The following is an 18736-nucleotide window of genomic DNA, read 5'->3' as shown; positions in this document are numbered from 1 at the left end:
GCAGTACGTAGGAGTGTTCTTGGTTATGTTTTATTTTTTCCCCATAATGTTTGCCTAGGAAACAAACACTCCTTCCATTCGGAATGCACCTTCAGGAAACATTTCCTCCTTTCCTATTGTTGTACCTAAAAAATATAAAAAATAGAAAGGAATTTGTATCGGTACAGTAAGGAATATTCAAGAACAGTTTGAGTTACATTACTGAATTTTCAGCATCATGTGAGATTTAGAATTAAATGAATATTTTTATATGTTGAATATGAGCTAAATAGTACTGTGTAGAATGGACATATTTATTTTCATTATCTTCCTTTTTCTCTCATTTCTCCTTCCCATGTGTACATACATGCATACATGTCCAGCACTGCCACAATCATAGCCAAGAACGGCCACTTTGCTATTCTTGATACAACTGCAGGGTGAACAGAAGAATTCCCTGTGAGGATCTGGAAGCTCAAGATATCTGCTCCTAGTAGTAAAGAGCTTGAAACTGTATTTCAGTCTCAACTGAAGAGGCGTTTGCTTCCATCTCCTCTGGAATGGGATGGAGATGTTTCATTTAATTAGAAAAATACAAAAGAATTCTGTGGCAGGTTTTAGTCCAAAGCTGGATCATGGCTGAATTTTCCCCAGGACATGCACAGATCCCAGATGAGATACACTTCACAGTCCTAAAAAAGACCTAGTATTTCTTACCACTGAAACTGTTGCTCAAGTAGAAGCCTGAGTGATGTGACCGATGTCAGTTTGGATGGCAGCATTTTGCACATAGCTATTTTGATGTGTTGGGGTCCATCTACTATTTCCTGCTAAGCAAACTCAATAGAGGTTGGCAGAAAAAAAGATTCCTTTTCACAGTCTTCAATAATGCAAGGGTGAATTTCTGTTGAAATGTAAAGCAACAAAGGATTCCATTATTTTTAAATACATTAGCTATATTATAGTTACTGGATCCATCTGAGAATGGATCAGGAGCATTGCTCCTGCTGTAGTGCATGCATTTTATTTTGCCATGGTAAGACATGCAGTGAACACAGATATGAGGGTTATTCATAATAGTGAATTTCATTTTGAAGAACTCAAAACATTATGTCCTTTGCCCATTGCCAAGGTGCAGAATTATGCTAATGGAGCTATCTTTCAACCTCTAAATGACTAGGAAGAGCTATGCTTTAAGAAGTTGAAATTAGTGAGTGAGATCTTTAAGTGGACATAATATCATGATGCATGTGTGTTCCACCATGAAACTATGAACATCTTAAAAGAAATGCACTGGAAGATGGTGGTGGCATAGTATCCTGCACCAGTGCTCTGCAGTTAGTCTCACATTTCAATCAAATGGTAGGTGCTGTCATCTGAACCAAGACCTAATTATGGAACTCCTCCCATAGTCTCCTATTTAATTAAGAATTTATATTAATTTGTATGAAACAGAAAAACGTAACATTAAGCTGCACCTAGCCTACTTCCGTTGTTGGACTATTGGGCTAATCATACCCTATTCAGATTAGCAAAGTCAGCCTTCAGAGAATAACATCATGAAAATATTTTTTGTTTCATTGGTTTTCCAAAGCACAATGGAAGAAATCTCTGCTCAACAGTTGCACATCCTTACCCTTCTGTTTCTCTTGCTTTGTTCAAATTTATTCTAATAATTCTCCTTAATGTCTTGGGAAGATGAATTCTACTCAATGATTGGACATATGTATGTTCTCTGGATTTACTTACTTTTTTTTCTCTGAAGATTTGTTTCAAAATAAGTAGCTGTATCTAAAAAATATAGGAGACGTTTAAACAGTAATGAGTCTCACACTTCATATGCACTACAAAGAAAACCACAAGATAATAGACATATCCAATTTTAAATATAAAATATGAATGTTTATATATATGAAATATTGACATGTGGGAATCAGATACGAGACTTTCATAACATTGAGGTGATACACAGAAACCTTGAGGACGCCGTGGGTATTCTTTTCCCATTCGTAAGCATGCATTTTTACTTATAGCCCACCCAGAACTTTGAAAGTCACCTTTGAAAACATTCTTATACACTGAATCCACAATACAGGCAATCCAAGAGGTCAAATATACTCCTGCTGCAGATGCTCTGCTGTACGGATTCTCTCAATAAGGAGCATTTCAACTTGTTAGAGAAAGACTGAGTCTTTTGTCTTAAATCGTAGTTCTGAAAAAGGAAAGAGGAAAATTTACAGCCCATAGGAACAATCGTCATCATTAGTGTTTGTTAATAGAAACTCTATCACATACGGTAAATTGAAATGTCAATTTGTTTGCTCAGTTCAGCTTTTATCATTAGTACATTAACCCCTACAGCTGAATGATGTGTCATCCTCTGCTTGAATGTTTTCTAATAATCAGGGTAGTCAAGCTATGCTCTAGAAAGTGAACACAATTAATGACTTAATTCAGCTCTCATGTGATCTACAGGCAATCATCTTTCACAGTGTGAATTGTTGCTAGTTAATACAGAAGTATGAACTAATAACTGGCCAGGCAAAGGTGTTTCAAAGATCTGTTCAGCCTTAAAGTAAGGAACAGGTTTCCAGACCTGCAGCAGATTACTTTGAACAATTTTGTCAGCCATAAAACACATTCTATTTACTCATCAGAGTTTCTAGCCATCATGGTCCTCAGACCAGGGCAGGTACATGCAATTTATAAATCCAATTTATTTCAGTCATCATCTGGTTAGCTTTCAACAGTAAACAAAGGTGTTTTATAACATCTCAGATAATTCTGCCCATACAGTGCTAGAGAGTATTCACATGAGCCTTTCTGCTGGAAACTCCATACGACAGAAAACAAAATGCTATCAGTGATAGCAAATTAAATATGCAGCACTGCCAAGAAAATGCTGGGCTGAGGTTTATTACTACTTAAGCAGTTTCTTAAACTGATACATTGCTCTGCCACTTACTGTACGTGGTAAGATTACTGCAAACTTGGCTGAGGGATTTGCATCTTTCTAAGTATTCCTTCATTGCACAATATTACCGAAGGAAACAAACATTAAGGGAGAAGTCACACCTAAATCTGAAGCCTGAATGGTTTGATGAGGTATAAAAACAGGCTCATGTGATCATCCACAAGTTTGACTTGAATTCTGAACTTTAATTCTGCTTAGGAAATCTTCAGTTTGACATTTTTCTTTTCAAGCTAAACTTTTCTTGGAGCTAAATATTACAGCTAAGCTGGTTTGACAGCTTGCCACCACAAGTGGGAGGCCCTTCTTATTTTCCCACTCTTTTCTTTCCCAGCTTCATATTTCTCATTGCTTTCTACATACTGTGGTTGTGGTCAGACGTGGGCTGAGCCAACACAACTTGTTAAATCACCACTAAAACATCTTTTAGTCACTGACATGACTGTTCTACAGGGTTATTGCCAGAGTCTACATACAAGGAAGGGCACAGTCAAGAGAGAGATCAAACCATAAAATTGTCCAAAGCCACAATACAACATCCCTCACATTACCTACTACACCAATACATATAAATATGTATTTGCATGTATGTGTTTTTAACCTGCAGTATAAAACTGTTTATCATGGCCTTGACCCCCAAAACTATCCTTTAGCTAGGTTGTGTTGCAGTTTCACATCCTATGTCTCTTTTGAGGGTCAAGTTGGGTTTAGCAGAGCTGCATTTGGAAATACTGCTACCAAGATCACGGAATTGTGCCCTAATAGTGTCCTTCAAAACACGTACGTTAGTTTGAGTTGTGACAAGGAACAGACTAAGATTTTATACCTAGAATATTAAGGTACACATTCTCATCAGTTCAGTACAGACCACGCCTCCTTTCTGCTCTAAAGATATAACATTTACTACATAGAAGTACACACAGAAGGAGACAAAGCAATACATTGAGATTACGCAGTGAGCAGCCAGTTCTCTGTTAGTGAATGGGTCATGCTTTCTTAGTTATGCAGCAGTGTTATTTTAAATATCTACAGCAACCATTTTAGCCTCTGGGTGTCTTTGAAATTACTTATGGAATTTTACATTTTCAAACCTTTTAGAGTGAAAACTAACAGACAGATGAAATGGCTGGTGAAATGGTCTTTTCAGCAGGTCAGAATACAAGTATATGCATTCTGTGTGTTCTCCCTAGGTACTTCCAAACAGATTTATTTATTTATAGCAGTGTGTGTAGACAAACCCTTTAAACTGTTGCTTTAATGACAGTTTTCATCTGCTATGAGATGATTCCGATTTTTGAGAAAAGAATCCAATCTGACAACTGGAGCAGTCATTTTAGGAACATCCTGATCTTATCAGCCAGCTCTGCTCATGAATAAATGCCATGCAGCCAGACTCTTTTCTTCTCCATCCCACCTCCTAAAAACAAAAGCGGCCTCGGGCTATTAAGCCTTCCCCATCACCCGTTAATCCCCAGGAAACAGCTTCTTTCTCAACTGTTTTTGCTTAACTGATGCAACATTTAACACCTCAGATGAATCAACACTGGGCTACTAGTCGGCTTCTGACTTCACTGCCGTTTTAGTTCCACAACACTAAATTCAGGATTTCAGGATTCAGATGACTAGCATTTTGGAAGGCCACTTTGGAACCCACACTTGCCTCTGATACTTTCTTTGCTCTTCTTCCTTTGAATCTGTAACTAGATTCTGGTAAATGCAATTCACTCCTACTGCACAGACCATTCTCGTAACTCATGACATCAACATTGTGCAAGATTTCTTATAAGAATGAAAGCTCTTCAATCAAGTTTTTTTAAGTTCAAGGATTCATATTTACAGTTATTCCTTAAATGACCTTAACATCAAAATGAAATATTCAGTTGATATATTCACTGAAGAGAAAGTTCCACCAAACAGAAAAACAGTTCTCTTTCTCATCTGACCTTAATAAGAAACTGCTGGATGGCAGAAATGTGAGGACGCAAGAATCAAGGAGAATCCCCATGAATCCTTTCTTCAATGTGCCTTTATTTTTTAATATATCATATATATTTGTATATATGATACACACATTTTCATGCAGTTATTCAAAAGGATGGATATGGATGAAACCCCCTGATTTTTGCAGGAGTTCAATCTGTTTCTCTGCATATTTCTCCCCCACCTCCACAAGCCATCTAACTGAGCTGAGTGGCCTCTATATCTAACAGTAATAGTGTTAGTAAGCAAGATCTTGTCTTAAGCTGTTAAAGCCCATAACCAGCAAAGGAAATGACCCAGAAATCAGAAAAGGAAGTATCTACTTTTCTTGTTTCTATTCCACCAACTCCTCACTGTCTCTACCAAGAGGAATGTGTCGTCTTTCAAGCAACTGCTCTAGTAATGCTTTTTTATTTAGGCTGTACCCCTAATCTCGTCCAGCATCCTCACGGGGTGAGGCTACAGGCTACGTTTGTTTAGCAGCCTCTAGCGGTTCACCACAGAAGTTACCAAAGGCTGTATCTTCTCTCATATTATTAGGCAGCATTTCTGCTCATATCTTGCACGGTGCTTTGCCAGGATGCTCTTAACTACACTCTGGCCTATGGACAAGGATGAAGAAAGAAAATAAAAGATAAGCCAATATCACCGAGCTCTGTGCCACAAGAGCTAATCTTTCTCTGAGACATTCATATTTTGGTAATGACTTACTTAAAAGAAATAGATACAATCAAAGAAAAGAAGAAGCAGTAGCCAGAGTGCAATACAAAGCCAGAGTGCCTGATTTGTCCCAGTTGCACTACAAAAGGGGACGTTTCTTACAGCAACATTTGCCTTGGACCATTCATTCTTCAAGTTTCACATAGAAGCAATAGATGTAAGATTACAAAGACGTTCTAATGAGAAACTCTTCTAGAGGTTCCTATTCCATCCCCTACAGATGGTGACCTTAAAACACTCTAGCAAATACAGCAATTGCTTATTGAAAAACTCACACACTATGCAAATCCCTGTAGATGTTCTCCCATTTTAATAGAGAAGCAAGGAATTAGAGACACCAGAATCACCAGTCTAGCTAGACTACCTTTTGAGTCTTTAGCAGACACTGGGTGAAAAGGAGGTTTAAGGTGTGTTCTGAAAATCAAAATCAAGCATGCTGACTAGGAATGATAAGCCCAAATTGCCTACACCTAATTTCACGCTATTAGGAGTTAATTGGTAATATTTTGTGGTTTTTTTTTTAAAGTGAAAGTGTTTCTGACCCGTATTATGGTGAACAACAACGCGTGGAATGACATCCTGAGTAGAATGAAGTTATAAGCATAGTTTCTGACTCCTCAGCTATCTACGTTAAAATATTGCATATATTCCATGCTACTCCTATGGGGATAACCCATTTTACCTTTGAGCTTTGTAAAGCAGAAGTGCATCTAAGAACTTATCTTTATTTTTCTTCCCGTCTTATTTCCCTCTTTTCTTACTATGGGCAGTAAGATTCCTTCACTTTTTTCCCCTCACTGGCCCAGGTACAGAGCTGTTTCCTGTACTGCTGGTAGGGGAACAAGCCCTCTGGGTATCCAGGTAGTTGATGACATGGTAATCAAAGACAAGGCCATTTGATAAGAAGGCACTGCTATTCCCTGCATTGATAACAGCTCTCTCCAAGCTTGAATATTCTTTATCTCAGCTAATCTCCAGGTTTTAACCAAGCTGTACAGCAGAAAAGCTTCCAGTTGATTTAGATTTTCTGGACAACGCTGGTGAGTACAAAACATTTAGATTTACAGTGTGAAGTTCTCATCTGTATTTCTTTTTGAGAAAAATAAGATTACTGTAATCAAGTGTGATATTTGGTCCTTTGTAATGGGTAAGAACTCGGTTACTTTTACCTGCCCTTGTGGCCTTGCTGCTGATGATTTAGTATTCTGAACACTAACAGAGCAGCTGTGTATACACATAAATAGGCTTTTTGTTATGTTATTTGGAATTACATTTATTTATTTGGACCTGATCTTCTTCTAAGATTCTTCCATATTAAGTCTGTGATGTAAAAAGAAAGAAACTATTTATTCTCAGCCTACTATGCAGTTTAACTCACTGTAATATAAACTGCCTTTCAAAACACCCCCTAGCCCAGTTGGTATATTCTTTCACAAAAGCTGAAACTATAGTCTGCTATCAGCTTATCATAGATTTTACCTTTTCTCCTTAGTTAATCTCTCAGCTAATGGTTTATCACACTGAAAAATCCTGTCCTCCAAATTCTGCTTCAGAAAGGAATATCACTTAGTTTAAAACAAAGTCAGGAAATTCAATGATGAAAATTCAGTATAAATAGGAAGAAAAACCCCCAAACTGTGACTCTTACATCAATATAGCTGTGGAATTATGACTAAATCTGTACTGTGAAACTGATGCCTGCCATGAATCTGCTGTGAAAGACAATCAATTAGTGGTACATTAACAGTGCCACATGAGCTACAAACACATATCAAACATATCAAGTTTGTCAGGAATGTACTAATTGGAAAATGCTCAGATGTAACACACCCAGATATTACCAGCACTTTCTTAGTGAAGCAAGCATATGAAAGAAGTAGGAACAGGAACGGAAGGACATAAACTGCCTTAAAAATGCTGTTTATTTATAATGCTAGAATTCAGGAACACTGAAAATATTTCTTTTCTATAATGCTGTCCAGGGCTGCAGCTTTCTTCATCAGCATCATGTTATGAGGAAGTAGCTACATAGTTTGTTTGATGAGGGAGAGAACAGCTCCACAATCCAGAGGCAGAGCCTGAACTCAGACTAGACCTTCATAGGAGAAGAAATGCTGATCATCAGAGTGGACCAAAAGGATTTGTGGCAAAACAGATACTAGGGCTTTACCTAGTAAATTCCATGATCTTTGCTCTGTTTAAGAACTGTGAATCACACCAGCTATATAACACAGCTGATGCTGTGTGATGCATCAGCAGACAAGCCCTCGGGTAGTGGAAGTGAGACTGAGATGTCCAGATTTCCTTTATTATCTCCACCTCTGTAGTCAGAGAGTTCACAAGTCAAAACTTGTTGGAAGTGATTTTTGATGGTCAGTCTCCTGTAAGTTATAGTGTCTGTGTATAAGCTGTTAGTTATTAGGTTTGCACTGCCCTTGATTGTATTTCTAATACCTTGTCATTTTTGGAATACAGAACACTTTCATACTACTGAATATGAATATCAAATACTATTACATGTAATGACATGTCATTTTGACAATTACATGTCATAATGACAATTACATGTCATTACATGTAATAGTATTACAGGCTTCTACTCCTGTGCTACTGTATCTCCATACCTGCATGAGCTCACCTTTCCATTGCTTTTCATTTCTACAGTCCAGACACAGAAGTTTCACAAAGCAATCACAAGGCATAAGCAAGATCTGCTACACTGAAGCACTGTCACCCCTGAAATGTATGAATATATATAGAGCTGCATGAAGGAAGGGAACCAGTAACAGACATCTTACAACAGAATGCACAGAGTGCACCTCGTCATTGAAATTACAACGAAACATTTTGGTAGGAAATGTAATTATTGTACTGGAATTTGGCAGCAACACCTGGACTGATGTTCTTCCTTCATAGCAAATCAGGGATGTTTGATGACTGCAAGCAAGAAAAGTCTCGGTTTTCCCTTTTTCTAAAAAGCTGCCACTTTCATCAAAAGACTGATCCAATAATGTCAGAAAGGTTTGTTCTCCAAACTAGAACATATAACCAAAATACAAACTGGAAAAAGTAACTGCTTGTAATTCTACCAAAGCTGTTGTTTAAAAAATCCTTAAGAACGCTGAATAGAAGAACATGCAGTGATCTCAGGGTTTATCTGAAGGATATCCTTAGTAGATCCGGTAAATAAGTCTCTTATTTCAAAAGAGTAAATTTTAGTGCAAGAGAAGGTCTACTTAATGAATCTTCATCCATCAAAGACTGAAAGGAAGGGAAAGATCAAAGTGTGTTTACACTCAAGATGCTAAACCTATGTATGTTACCTGAACTACAAAGAAAGGCTTCAGCCATAACAAGATAAATAATCCATTCAGAAAGACAGAGATCTCAATTAGTGTCTTATATGGAAGTTTTACACTTTATACAGCACAGCTAATCCTGTACAAAAGGTATTCAGCATAGCAAGGGTATTGACTATATATGAATTATGTAAAACATTATAATAGAATTAACTACTAGGGTTTTTCAATTGTTGGTATTGTTTATAATTGCAAAATCAATTGTAAGGGCATTTTAGTTGTTGCCATTGCTTGTGTTTGTACATGTAAACCTGGTGCTCTGCTTTAACTTTTTGTTATATTAACTTAGAAATTTATTATAAAGGACTTCAGGTTTACACAGAAATTCAGGGTTCTGCAACTTGAAAAACCCAATGTCTATTTCATTTGTGATAATAGAGATACATTAATATTACTCAAGTTTTAACACTGAAGAGCAATAAAACAAAAGCATTGGACAGCAGGGCTTTGGGTTCACATTCCATTCTGCATTGCCCTGCAAGGATCCCTACATAGAGCTGAATGAATAAGGATCCTGTCTTTTAGAAAGAAAAAACAACTAAATTATTTACTTACTAATTACAATATGCAAAATATCATTATTTGCTTAGGAAAAAAAATCAATTATGAAAATAATTAGGAAAATAAATCAATTATGAAAAGTAGTGAAAATTTTTATTTGGGATTTTTATTTGCCTTAGATATCCTACTAATACTGGTATTATTAAAATACTACATTAACATGACAGTAAGAGAATGAAACTCAGCACTGTCAAAGGGATAGTTATCTGTCTATTTTAATCTTCTAAATGGAGAAAAAAATAATGTAACTTATAAGTTCTGTCCACACAAATCTCTTTCTGCTACTGTCTTTAAAACTGCTGTTAAATTTATTGGGAGCCATACTTTAAAGTAAGCATGCAGCAGTCATGTTATTTTCTAATCAGAATACTTCAGGTGTGCTTCTTTCCTATACACACGTCAGAACTGACAGACCTGAAATTAGAATTACCAGAAGGCAACTAAGATGTCAGAGGGATGCAAAAGCTTAGGATGCTGATGAAAAATTGTTCCCAGCTATGTACTTCATTTCTGCCACATAGAGGTTCAGATCAAACACTGATCTACTGTAGTTTCAGAACACCCTGCTATAAACCACAATTTAGGAGGTTATCTGAGAGTGGTTTTGCAGTTCTGACTAACAAAGCAAAGCTTGACGTGTCTCCTGCCCTTGTGCTGTTTTTGGAGGTTCAGCACAGTTGCTTATGAAACAGTCACTGCAGTGCTGCAATTTAGAATCCAACACTCTGAAGAGAATATCACAGATTTAAGTGTTATTTAACATGGTAGGCTCTAAAACACAGAAAAAGTATGGCAAGAAAGCAACTCCTGCATGAACAGCTGTAGCATTCCCAAAGAGCAGCAAGGGCAGTGTGAAGTGTGGGTGTGAACCACAGCGGTGCAAGCAAAGTGTCCTTGCTCATGAATCTCAGTTCTCAGATATCTTCTTGACAGAGACACTGGCACATACACAGGCCTAGAGATGCCATAAACCAGCCCAAGCTTGGGCCCGATCATTAATCCAGCTCCTGAGGCAAACCCGAGAACAGAACCAAGTTATTTTCATTTTGTGCACACATGCACTAGTTCACATGTAAAAACTAGTGTTTGTGACAATGAAAAAGGGAAGCTGTATTTCAATTATCTATTTAATAATTTATCAGGTGACCTGAAACTTTAAACTCTCAAAACCTGTTTAGGAATTGGACAGAAGATTCTTCAGCTGAATCCTTCAGTTTCCATCAGAAACAAGTAAAAAGGGAAGAGCCAGCTTCACTGCTAGCCTGGCTAAAAACTACTGCTGAAGCAAGACCTTCCCAGCAGGAATTACTCAGCGCAACAGACATGTTTTTACTTACAACTGAAGATCCACCAACCCTGCCCCAAGGGGAGAACAGCTACTGCACCTGTCAGCATGCAAATATGTTTGGTATGTTCAGTTACATTCACAGGCAAGGCAGTGAAACCACTAACAAAAAGATGGGTTTTTATTACACTGAGACACATATATTTTCAAGAGATCAAAACAGTTGCCTAAAGAGACACTCAAAAACTGGGAAACAAAAGATTTTACAATTCTACCAAACACACCCAGAACCCCTAAGAAAACTCTGTGAGCTCCAATGCATCCTGAGTGCAGTCTGAGTGTAGCTGCGGGCTGTTAACTCTCCCTCATCCAAAATGCAAAATTGCTTTTGGGCGACACAAACCTCACGCTTTTAGTTGACTTCATAATGTTTTAAGATGATTTCTTATAAATCCAGAATCACGTGACCAATTGAAAAGCATTATTTGAGCTGCATTAAAGAATATTTCCGTTGTCATTATTTGCTGTGTGCTTCAAATTTCGTGATATTTCAGGACAGTAAATTGGGGTACTCCAGCCATGTAGGAAGTGCTAAGAAATTCTGCCAGCATCTGTGAAACCAAAGGATTAAATATCTGGTTTCACAACTGTAGGATGCAGATGTAACCTGTAAGGTAATGTATGCTCTGCCTGCATCCATATTCAGAAACTGATATTGCTTGGCTATACAATGTAACTTAGCCTTATTATATATATTTTTGATTCTACTCTGGCCATCTAAATAATGAAGTTATTTTAAAAGATGTATAATTACTGCCTTACAGACTGAATCTGTCTATAGAGGGAATTAAACAATCTATAATAGTCCACTGCTAGATTTAATTTCCATGTCATTTAAGTTCCATTCCTCTGCTGGTGCTGAAAATTAATGGGATGGATCAAACAGAGATTTTTTGTTTTTATTTAGTGAGAACATTTAAGAAGTATTTAAGAAAATTCTTACAGACATAAACCAGACCATAATCTACTTCCTATTTTAATTTAGACTGGCAAATTTCCAAGTATAGTAACTTTCTCACTAGTAATGATTTGTTCTTATGCCCCCTGCCTTCCAAGCCAATGATCTGTTATGTACGATGATAAATAAGCACATGATTAAACTGGAGAATGAACTGGATATAATTTTGATGGTCACTGAAAAGAAAGAGCCTGTAGAACTGCACCTGAAAATGTGCACTGTCTATCTGTAATTATGCCAAGAAAACAAACAGTATAAATGTAATCTGTAAGAAAACCAGGAAAGCAATGTCCCATTCTGCTTCTTTTACTATAATCACCTGACTGATCATCTTGGTGTCACTTCTTCAGTTACATTTATGACCGGCCACTCTTGCTGCTCTCTAGTGTCTTCCATAGAAGCAATAAGGCACATTTTTATTCTGAAAAAGGTAAATGAAAATGAAAACTTACTTTTCAACTGCTTGAAGGAAGGGACTGGCTTCACATTCTGTGTTTTCTGTAGCTAAGTCTTGTTAATGAGTTCCCTGCCCCTCTTCTGGGATTTAGTACAATGGTTTGTTCAACTACTTGTGGGGCCGCGTGATGAAACATACCAAGGAACTGATCTGAGAAAAAATAGATAACCATGAGAGCAAGGGTTATTTGTAACATATATCAATTCCCTGGTTTGCTTAAACATGAACTCTCATCAGCAGGGAGCATTCATGAGGACAGAAGTGCAAGGTGAGCAAATGCTGCTAAATGACTTTGCCACTGAGAGAAAAAAAAGTGCCTTCATGCTCGACATCCTTGTTTTCTAAAGCATTTCTGTGGACTGACTGCACAATCAGCTCTTGCTTTGGCAATAAACAAATCACTATTGAAACTAATCAGAACATGTACAAAATAGTATATATGTTAGTCATACGCACATAATGTTTTAATTAAATCTTTCCAAAATGCTGTTAAAATCAGTCAGTGGTTCTGTTCTGATTTTTTGTTATTATTTTTTTTAGCCTCAACTTATCACTGCATTTCCAGGCCGCAGTCATGTTGGTCCTTCACAATGGTTTTCATTTGTTATCCCAGTAGTTCCAACCAGATGCCAGTTTCTGCTTCTTGTTTATTTGTTTATGCTGAAAACTGCCTTTAACATTATCCCTTAAACCTGGAAAACCCTGCCCAAATTAATTAGTATTCAACTTAAAACTCAGCCCCAAGACATGCATTTACTTTGATGCTTACAGTAAACTGCTATTTAACAGTGGATAGGAAGACTGCAGACAGGGAATTCTGATACTATAAACACTGTTTACTTCCAGCTTCAGGAAGTTTATTAAGTACGCAAATACCTCGACTTGTTGCTCTGTGTTCTTTTGTATCTTTTCCATTAAACTAGTTTGCTAAAGCTATTAAAATACAGTAAATGAGATCTCTGTGTGTTGTATTAATGAGACAGAAAGTAGACTATTGCTGTATAACAGGAAAGAAACAGATCTAACTCAGTAAGATCAATTAAGCTTCACAACAATAAATTAACCAATTTCTACGTTTCACTGCTCAAGAAAGACAAAAGTAGGCAATACAAATACCAATCCTTGAATTTTAAAAGCTGACATTCCATTTATTCCTAATTTCTACTATGTTTTCTGTCTGTACACATTCATTGGAAAAGGGCCACTCCCAACGCCATAAATATAGGCCATATTTTGCTTACTCTCAGAAGAATCTATAGACCTACACACTGTAGTATGCTAATGAACTAAACCCACACTTTATGCTAATAAACTAAACCTCTTCTAAATGTCGTTAGATCAAAACAATTCTTTTAGTACTGTCTTGTTAACGATTAACAATGGAAGCACTGCCAAAGTACATCGGCCTGGAATAGACTGGCCCATAAACGAGGCTCTTTATGCCTTTTTATGTGAATAAACAACTCATGAAATTCTTCAGAATTCTTGCCCTAGAATGTCAGGGATATAAAGGGTATACATTTAAAATTCAATAGACATGAAAACTTCCTTAAAAAAATGAACAGTAGCAACAAGACTTTTCCCAACATGGTAGGTGATAGTGTACTCAGCAAGACTAAAAACTTTGTTACTACAGTAAGACTGCAGTCTTAAAGGGTGATTTGCAGCTAGTCACAAAGCAGGTTCATTTTGTAGTTGGAAAGTCTTTTCCATTAGTGCATGATGTCATATATTTATGAGGATTAGAGGCCTGAAAACAGACCTACAAAATACTGAGCACAATTAATCAATTCTGTGTAAAAGTGTAGATTGTTTTCAAATCGTGTTTGAACCTGCTTTCATTTGCAATTTCATGCTATGACAGAAAGCAAATTTATAGGATAGATTTACAAGAAACGAGCTTAGCAGAACTTAAATTAGTGGCAAATGACTCAACAGCTCAAACCAATAGTTTTATCCATATTCCAGTCTTTTATATTGTGAGCAACTCATTTAGCACCAATATGACAAAGGTGGTGTAAAACAGGTGGGCTTCAGTGACTTGAATGATGCAGCTAAGGAAACAAAGGAGAGAGGAAATGGGAATAGATGCAGGAGGATACATTTTAAAAATATATAACTGGCAGAAGAGAACGTGTGGGTACAAAGAACAGGACACTGAAAGTATCAGCAGAGCAGCATGATGTACATAAGCAAGATGATCTAGTGGGAAAAGGAGCTGCTATAGAATCAGAAAGTCTTGATTATATTTCCAGAGTTCCTACTGTGGTTCTAAGAAATCCTGAAGACGTTACATCATCCAGTAAATTCTATACCAGTAAAATCAGAAAGAGTACTTATGTGATAAGCAACATGGGAATATAAAAACCTGTAATAGTCAGGCCTATCAAGCTTTGTGCAATGAAAATGAGATTTACCCAATTGCTTCCAAGTGCTTTTCTGATTTGTTATGTCCCGAGTTTACAGTATTTGGGGAAACTAGAACAAAAATCATTCCTTTTGTTCTTCAGTCAGCCAGTGGGCTCATTTCCATTAGCAGCGCTTCTATGCGATGGACATAAAGAACTCTTTATGTACTATTTTCTCTCTAAGTTCAAGAAGTAATAATGTGTGATTCCAGTCTGAACTGAGAGATGTAGAAATAAAATGCCTAAAGAGTAGCTGTTCACTCTGCTATCTTTAGCTGCTGTTTCGCTTTGTGACTATACTTCCTTGCTATTGTTATAACTTCATTAGAGACTTCTGCAATCAAAAGATAGTATTTTTTTGCATTAATTAGGAGCCTAGTTTTAGATGTGGGAAACATTGTCTGTAAGGGAAATGTTTTATCTATTTATTATATACTTTGTATACTTATCTCTTTGTTCATCCTAACTAAATCCTGAGGAAATCTTAATTTTCAAATTTTAATGTACTACTTTCATGTAACTTTCTCTACTATTATTTGTCCCTTAAGCTTGATTCAGGAAGTCACATGCAAAACACTGTTAAGTTGACTTTCATACCAGATTTACAAGCCTATCTTCTTGAAATACCAATTCCACAAAAGACAGCAGTCTTTTAATATTTATTTTCTTAAGTATTTTGCCTGCCTGCGTTGCTGATACTTTTGTATCCTGATACTTCTTGTGTGACCCTGAGTACTTCCTTCTACCTTCCATTTTCCTATTTTAAACTGGAAGTAATACATAATAACACTGACTAGCATCACCAAGAGCACAGTTTCCGACACTGCGCTGAGAGTTTTTGCCTGCCTGCAGGTCTTCAAGGCAGCATCTGTGATCTCTTCTGACTGTATTTTGAAGCATAACAGAACTTCCAAAGAAATGTTTTATATTAAATAAAAAGACTGATCACCTTGTCCAAAATCATCAATGTTTTTTAGGGAACATGAACTCTGCTCAGAAAAAAAAAAAACCAAAAAAAACCAAAAAAACCACAACACCAACGAAAATGTCTTTCTGGATTCATGCAGCGGTGGGGTGTAAAAGGAGAGTCCCTCCTGCCCTACAGCTCACATCCTGAGGCTTTGGGTTGCTTTGTGTCACTGCCTTAGCTTGTAAAACTGGTCATGAAATCACAGCATCTTTAATCTCATGCCACACCTCTTGTTCCCATGCTCACAAGTAGCTCTGGCTTCCACAGGCCAGTTGTAAAGTGAGTATGGAAATATTTATTTACTTTCCCTACCTTTTTTTAGTATGACACCCTCCTATTTTCTTCATGATATATAATGAAATATAAGTTCTAATTATTACAGCTGTAAAGAGGCAATTTTCCATTTCCTGGGATTCTTTTTATGTGGGTTAAAATTTCTCTGTCTTAAAGAAAAAAAAAACCAAACAAATAATTATTGTTGTAATAGATTATTTGCTATCATGTAAGCATTAATTCCACATCTGGAGTTAGTGTTTAACCACACCCTTCAGAAAGAGATAAAGAATTGTCTGAAGCAGTTTTATAGAAAAAGAGGCAGGCAAACCCTTATGTTTTGCTGTCATTGCATTCTTTAGTAATTACTGTTCCCTTAATAGAGCTCTTTGAAGAATTGAATAAACTATAATACTAATTAAAATATAGGAAATTGCTACTTAAGAGGCTAATCTTTCTTGTCTGATCCAGACGAATCAAATTCCTTTCATGGTGGTTCACTTTGCAAGAGAATAAAGATCTCAGACCTCTCCACACTACAGCTGGAGCCTCTACCCAGGAACCAGAGACTTCATTTCTCCTTAACCTCGAATGACAGTAAGCTATTTCGCATGTGGAAATGGGAAGAAGTGAAAAGAAAAGGAAATGGTTTTGGCTAAAGCAGCACAGGCAAAAAGTAAGCCTATTTTTACATGCAGCCTCCAAGTATGAAACTTCACTTTCCATGCTTATAAATACTATATCCCACATGTTCAATTTTTCCTCTGGGTGTAGGAAACAAGAGAAGGAACTTCTGTGCCATACAGAAAATATTGGCAATATGGGATATTTAGGTGTGTAAGTGCTGTCACCATATTCTACTCAAACACTGAAAAAGAGGAGGATCAAATATATCTCAGCAGAGAAGGGAGGTCTGTCAAAGGATGGAGCCACATGGGCAGCACCCTGGCATAGAGTGCCAAGGTCCTTCAGAATTGGTCCTTCTGAGCTGTCAAAAACATTTAGGAACTAAGTAACTATTATAGCAGCTGAAGCACAGAAAGAAATGTAATGCAATGAAAGTAAGGAGGGAAAGGTGAAACAGATGATGTGGTCAGATCGCCTCTAGTTAGCAGCCTGTTTAACTCATGTAGCTCCCTCACCTGTTTGTAAAGAAAGGTAGGAAAATGCTCTGTGGGTTATTGAAGAGTTTAATTTCCTCTGATGTAGCTAAATATTCACAAATAATACTAATAAACACCTATCTTTCTGTAAAATTATGTGGCTAAAATATTTGTGTGTGTAAAATTGTACAGAAAAAAAGGAAACAAGCACTTTATAGATAGTATAATGTGAATTTGATGCTTGGGAAATGTATCATTATTCTTTTAAGCAAATATCAAGCATTTTTTCTTTTTTGCTAGTGTGCTCAGGACACAAAATACTTAACTTTATTCCATCAATGGCATCCATCTAAATGAAATGAAATGAAAGATCGTATCACTTGGCCAATTCAATAGCCAGCTTAGGTTATTTAATTATCTGGTTAACTCCAGTTGAAGTTCAATGATCCAAAACAGGTGAAATTCTTCCTGCAGTTTGTGATAAAATCTTTATGATCAGAACAGTGTATGCTTTTCTTAGCTCCTTCTCTTACACAGTTTCTATGTATTTTCAACAGTGAAAAGATTAGACTTAATTTTCTGTATGTTTATGTCTGAGGAAGCAAAATATTCTTCCTGTGTTTGAAATGAAACAGTGGCAAGATTTGAAGACATAAGGAAAAATAAAAAGGCATTGCATGCAGGAAGAAATCTACGGAGTTCTTATGTTAAAATTCATGAGAGGATAATGAAATATTTAAAAGCATATAAAGATATTACTCTAAAAATAACCAGTGTTGACCTAGATGTGCCTGGCAGTTTGGTTCTGCTTTCCTAGCAGTGCTGCCTTAACTCGACACCAAGCATTTTACAAGTTCAGCTCAGACTGCGTTTAGACTAAAAAAACTGTAAGATGAATCTCTCCTTTCTCATTCATTATACTGTTAACATCAGGTGCAGAACATGAAAATCAAATAGGATCTAATTCCATCCCTGAGGAACAACAACAACAAAAAAGGTCAAACCACTGAATGCGTGGTTTGCTGTCACTCCAACAGAGGAGCATCAGATACTGCTTCACTGTTTCTCAAAACAAAAATTGCTTGAGCTCAATCAGAGAAAACCAGCTCAAATTCTGTAAACTTGTACACCTACTTCTACAAATCATTTATACTTCTAAGGGCCACTTATTTGTTTTTTGTTTTATATAATTAAAGGAGTTAGTTTGGTCACAGTATTTTCTGTTTCTAATGTGTATTTATTTAATGAAATACAACCTATGCGCAGTGGATGACATCTTACCATTTAAAGTGCAGGCTCTACTGCAGTGAGGGGCTAAAGCTGCCATCTCTTGGCTGCACCAGCACACCCTTATTAACCAGGAGAAGTACTGATGTAACAACCAATGAATTAAGTACTATAAGCTGACTTTCATTGTGCATATGCACAATGTAACATGCACAACAATTTAATTTGCCAATTAATTAAAATAGCAACTGAAGCTTACAGGCATTATTCAATATTTCTTCTTTGATATCTTCATTGTTGCTGAGACTCTACCACAAGTACATCTAAAGTCCTTCAGGACCTTAATTAGCCTCCAGCTGAGAGCTCAGTCCCACAGACCCTGCCTGCAGGTCCAGGAGCCCATATGAACTCAGGCCTGGCATTCA

This window comes from Coturnix japonica, chromosome 11, assembly GCF_001577835.2.
Source record: "Coturnix japonica isolate 7356 chromosome 11, Coturnix japonica 2.1, whole genome shotgun sequence".
NCBI lineage: Eukaryota > Metazoa > Chordata > Aves > Galliformes > Phasianidae > Coturnix > Coturnix japonica.
The sequence above is the reverse complement of the archived record's forward strand: the minus strand, read 5'-3'. Positions refer to the sequence as shown.